This window comes from Sinocyclocheilus rhinocerous, unplaced genomic scaffold (genome assembly GCF_001515625.1).
Source record: "Sinocyclocheilus rhinocerous isolate Xijiao unplaced genomic scaffold, SAMN03320098_v1.1 scaffold513, whole genome shotgun sequence".
Classification (NCBI taxonomy): domain Eukaryota; kingdom Metazoa; phylum Chordata; class Actinopteri; order Cypriniformes; family Cyprinidae; genus Sinocyclocheilus; species Sinocyclocheilus rhinocerous.
The window spans coordinates 227335-233248 of NW_015656019.1; the positions used below are offsets into that span (position 1 = coordinate 227335).

Genomic DNA, 5914 nt, shown 5'->3' on the forward strand with positions numbered 1-5914 from the left:
TTTCTCCCGAAATACAAGTAATAAGTGGCCGGTGAACTGGGTGAAGAATAGAGTGAACTTTATAGTTACTTACACTATGTGTATCTGATATGAATAAAACACATCGGCAAATTAAATTTGAATGGATTGTTATTGTTGCTTCCATAGACATATGTGTGTATTTTTCAAACTCTAAATGTATTGTTTTACTAGTACTTATGTGTATTTAAATGTCTGAAACCTAAAATATGCATTATGTGGTTAAGAACACTGCATAGTTGTGATAATATGACAAGAGCAGTGCACATCTCTCTCTGGCTCAGCACCAGCTAAAGCGAAAGCACAGTTTGAATTTGGCAGTTATGCGATGTCACCGAACGTTCAAAATCCCATATGTGGGACCGTACTCCCAGGGGCACGGAAATAAAAATCCCATATGTGGGACTGTACCGCTCAAAGGGTTAACTGTTGAAAGTTCTGACATCTCTGAGATGATCAAATGCTAGACTACAAACCTGATCTCCTCGTTGAAGATGTAAAATTAGTAAACATGTTCACAATTTTTAGAAAAACAGTAAAATATTGTGTAAAAATATCTAAGCAATAAAAATTCAAAGTGAACCTCAAAGCCAATATAGCGTTGTGTTCCATGATGGTCTTTCAAGCATGTCTGCACTGGATCAAAATATACAAATCCAGTGCAAATCTTTTGGTCATGCATATTAATTAGTTGATGCAGATTGAAGGTTTAAAGGGATAGTTCACCCAAAAATGAAAATCCTCTCATCATTTACTCACCCTTAAGTTGTTCCAAATGGTTATGAGTTTCTTTCTTCTGTTAAGCACAAAAGACGATATTTTGAAGAATGTTGGTAACCAAACAGTTGGCAGTAGCCAGAATTTTTTTTATACAATGGAAGTCTATGGCTACCGTCAACTGTCAACAAATTTGACCTTCAACGAATTTTCATTTTTGGGTGAACCATCCCTATAAATAGGCCAATTCCACATAACATAATCAATATTTATGAGCAAAACTTGCACTGATGTCTATATGCAAACAATTGACCTCAATATGTAACTCTTAATTGAGACAGAATCTATAAATGGAGTTGCAGAAGCTGACCTTCATGCTGTGGTTGTATATCTACCATCTTTCAAAACCACCATGAGAGATTCTAGTTATAAAAAATATCCTGGATGGCTTTATGTAAGAGAGCCTTTATCTATCTATCAGCCTTCTATTCATGCCGCAGGCGTCTGATGCTCAGATAGCCGTTGATCTTTATATAGAACTTGAATACAGTCTCAGCATGTGTGTCTTTGAATAACATGCCGTGACATCGAAGATGGCGATTAATCTGGCGGTTTTGGTCTGATCAGAATGAGGTCTTGGTTGGATGACAACTATCATTCAATCTCATGTGAAGCAGCACTTTCCTCTGCTTTGGGTTTGTACGTGTGTTTATAGGCTGAGCGAATGCAGGTTAGTTTGGAACAATGCAGTGTTTTCATGAAAAGAAGCACGTCTGTGAAACTGCACATAGCAATCGTAGCCATGCATGCAGGCTCCGCCACCGCCTTCATGTCACTATACTATGTTTAAATGGGGCGGTGCAGCAGGGTTCATGGGTGACTGCATGTTTTTCCACAAATAGCTCATGTTATATAAAGAAATAATATCTGAAATAGGACTGGGTTTTGCATCCTATACATTGATTTCAGTTGGGAAACATGCATAAAAGTGACCACAACTTATATTGTACTATATTGTGCATCTTCTGTCATATGATACAAATACATAAAAAATATATAAAAAGAAAAAAAAGAAAAGGACAAGATCATTTTCTTCAAAATAGCTACAAAAAGTGAAAAATATAAACAATATGAAAAAATGTTATTTAATGAAGTTCTTCCCTCTGACCCACATATTCAATACAAATATGTTATTTTTTTATTAGATTATACACAGTCCTGCATCTTGGAAAAATGTCTGCTGATTTGCAAAAAAAAGGCCTAATATGTTAAAAAATATCAATAAAAACATTCACACAGTTTCTTTACAAAATAAGAATGAAGAATTTTCTAATTATATACGAATCAGGTTTAATGCATTTATCAAAATAACAGAAGCAGTCAAATGTGGTTAATGGCAAAAAGAAAAATTCAAAATGTATCATTTAAGTTATAATCCACAAAGGAATGGGAAAAAATATGTTCAAATAATAACACGTTTATAAATAAATTGCATCTGGCTCATATTTGCATTTTCTTCTGTCACTGGCGATAATTAACCTTGAAATCAGGATTAATAGGCATAAAATAATGTCAAACATTTGAAAATGGGCTGAGAATTGAACAAATAGTAACCGGTCTCAGAGGAAGATAGGAATCATGTCTTTGTGGCAGTTTTTCTGGTGATAATACAAAACTTCTTCACCTTACAAATGGTTGTCGAAAGCAAAAATGCTGCGAATCATATTTTGTGAGAAAGTGTGACGTGCTAGAGCAAAACAGCGATTTTTGTAACCAGCACCCCAAAATTAGTTAGAAACAATTATTGGATTTCATTCCACAAACATGATGCAGGGCAGTGTTATGAGTAAATAGTTTATGGGTGAACTACTCCTCAAAATGATACTCTTGCTTGTCTGCAAAAAATAAAATAAAATAGAAATTAATTAATAAATAAAAATTCACAGAGCATTCCTGGTTAGGAAAAGAAATCTTTCTGAGAACTGGCTGATTCAAATCACTCATGTTTAGAAATGGATTTTAATCATGCTTTTAAAAATGCTGTTGTTGAAGGTCTCTTGATCATGAAGCATAGAGACAAGATTGTAGCAATGATACTGAGCTAAATCATAAATATAAGCAAAAGAAAAATAAATATAGCCTAAGTAAAATCGATGGTAAAAGTAAAATTGGCATTGGCAAAATTTCTAATTATCTTTGCATAAAAAAATTTGCATAACTGTTGCTGTACATAGGTCTTCTCACCTGAAGCAAGTCTGATCAAGCAGAGGATTTTTCAGTACAGATCATTGGAAAGATCATTTACTGTACATAAAAGAGCTTGTGTATGTGCAACGATTCGTTTCATATTCAACCGGTCTGGGAGGTCAGCTGTCATCAGGGAGAGGCGTTTTTCCCTGCTAAGGTTTTGGTCATCAGGATTTCAAAGGTAGGTGCCACAAAAATAGTCCATTTGAGATAGACAAGTACGGTAAGTGCAAAGTTCATTCAGGTCCTTTAAAGGCAAAGCTGCAAATCTTTTCATCCAAGCTCTCTAACTCTTGGCAATCCTGTTGTCATCCATGCTCCTAATATAAGATTGGGGGTGTGGGATGCACAGCAGTGTTGCAGAGGGAGAACATACCTGGTATCCATGTTGCATTGAATATCATCAATAAGTTCCAAAAGGTGACCTCATCCCCACAGTCCTCCTTGGCTTCAGCTTAAAACATTATAAATGTTACAACGTTACAAGGTGGCATTGTCTGTGGTTTCATTTTCACAAAGGCGAATGAGATTTAGAGCTGTTTAGTTTCTCTGCATGCCATGATTTAATATGCATTTCTTCCACTATTCACTGTAAAAACACAGCATAGTCATATTAACCCACTGTATTTCAAATAAAAGCCTACCTCAAAGTAATCACTTTACTGCTGTAGTATCTAATAAAGTTACTTAAGATTTTTTATTTCATTTTTTTGGATATGGTTCAAATTCTTTTGGATGTCAGGTATCATATGCATTCAAAAAGCAAAAGCCTGTTTCTATTTTTGCAGAGGACTATAGGCAACTATTCTAGTGGTAACTAGATTTAATGTTTATGTTAATTCTTTTATCAATAACCTATAGAGATAAAATGTATGTGAGTTTAAATTTGCAGTCATCTAAACTTTAGACAGCAGAAGAAAAGTACTGTACGTCCAAAAAGTAACTTTCATACCTCAAAATTAGTATTTTGTTAAAAACCTCTGCTGAGGTGAAATGATTGTGCTTCTTTTTCACAGGCAGAGACAGAATCCTACTGAGCATGTTTCTGATTGGAGGAATTGAGTGTATTACAATTGCCCCCGGTCTCCCCTAATATAATTTTGTGTACCCAGCCTAATTTTAGAAGGCCATCTTAAAGAAGGATATTATACAGACACATACACGCACACTGTGGCCACCTTATTATGCATGTTAATTCAGTATCTAGTTGGCAATGTGGCAGCAACTCGATGCATAAAAGTGTGCAAACATGGTCAAGATGTTCGGGTGTTGTTCAGATCAAACAGCGGAATGTGAAAGAAACGGTGTTAAACCATGGAATGTTTGTTGGTGCCAAACGGGCTTGCTTTGAGTATCTCAGAACATGCTGATCTCCTGAGATTTTCATGCATCACAGTGTCTAGTGTTTACAGAACATAGTGCAAAGAAAGGTTGATGGCAGTTTTGTGGGCATGAAGGTCAGTGGAGAATGACCAGCATCTCACAGCAACTGAAAGTGCACAACATTACAACAAAGCATAGATGGAAATGGATGGGCTACAGCAGCAAAGAACTAAGAGGCTATAGTGGAAATATGCATAAGAAAACTAGAAAGTTCAAAATCGTGAAAATATTGCATGGTCTGACCAAGGGGTCAAAGTTTCAACAGTTAGCATTACCCATGAGACGCCTGCGGGTAGATGCGGTAACTACACTATCTGGACGCAAAAGCATCTTTCCCCATTTAAGTATATCAGTAAACCTTATTTATATAGGACCATTTTTCAAAACTCATGTTTGCTTTAGAACAAGCATGCCCTTTCATGCATGGTGTCCATTACAGTGGACAGATATTTGGAAGCTATTTTGAACCATTTAGGTTGTAGTAGTACCATGTCCAAACCACCAAGTGGTGAACTGTCCAAGTGGTGCTGTCTATGATTCCATTTAATTATTGCCTTTGTATCTATTTTTTGTTTTGAGATATTGCATCATGTTTAAAAAGGCGTTGGGAAGAGGAGATGCACCAAGTACCTCAAGAATAAGTATTAAATCCTTTTATTCTTCAAAAAACCAGACAGGTTAATATATCTGTCCACTCCAGTGGACATTATGCACCAAAGGGTATATTATGCCTATTGGGCCTAGAATCCGCCTTATTTTGTATGTTTTATCTAAATTATAATATAATTTAAACTGGAATAGTTTTATTAAACAGCAATACTTTATTTAAGTGGAGTGTCATTAAGTGAATGTCTATGCAAAGATGCTCAAAGCCAATCAGAGCAGCTGAAACAGATATCATAGTTCAAGGTTGATCAGATATTTGTGTTTATATAGACTAGAGAGAAACACACCAAAGCACTGAGCTCCACAGCAGTGAAGGCCACATATCTTCTCCAGTACGGTAAGTTTTCCAAACTTTAACCAACCACTAACATTTCTTTGACAGTTATACAGGGTTTTTGGTCTTATTGTTTTGGTATATGCATACATGATTGTGCTCGAGATTTTTTTTATGCAACTGTACTGTAAATTACAGATTATTTAAATGCATGACATGTAGCTAGTTTTTGAGGTTAACTTAGTTGTACATTTTCTGCAAGTCTGTTCTGGATTATGTTTTTGTCGTTGTAAAGTGGTGTATATTAACAGTGCACATGCAGAGAGCAAGTGTGACTCTGTTAATGAGTGATTTTAATGAACTTTGTATCTTTGCCTCATCAGTTTTTCTCAGGTCATTAACAATGTCTAGCTTTAATCTGCAATTTTACATATACACCACGATAAAGTGTGTTTCTTATTGGTGGTGCCTCTTTATAGAGACAATATTCAAAGTACAAAGTATACAGTAGATGCTACCTAAAGAACATGGTACCATGTTTCAGGATTGTAAAAATCGAAGATTGCATCAAAAATTGTTTTTTGAGAGTGTAATTTTAATATATATATA

At 35.4% G+C, this 5914-nt stretch overlaps 1 protein-coding gene across 1 annotated transcript in view; it reads left to right on the forward strand.

The window, feature by feature from the left end:
• Window positions 1-5341: 5341 nt before the first annotated feature.
• Window positions 5342-5914, forward strand: part of LOC107719222 (regulator of microtubule dynamics protein 2-like) — a 33329-nt gene continuing 32756 nt past the window's right edge. The window contains exon 1 of the mRNA XM_016526597.1: window positions 5342-5368. The gene's annotated coding sequence lies outside the window, so the exon portion shown is untranslated. The remainder of the gene's footprint in view (window positions 5369-5914) is intronic.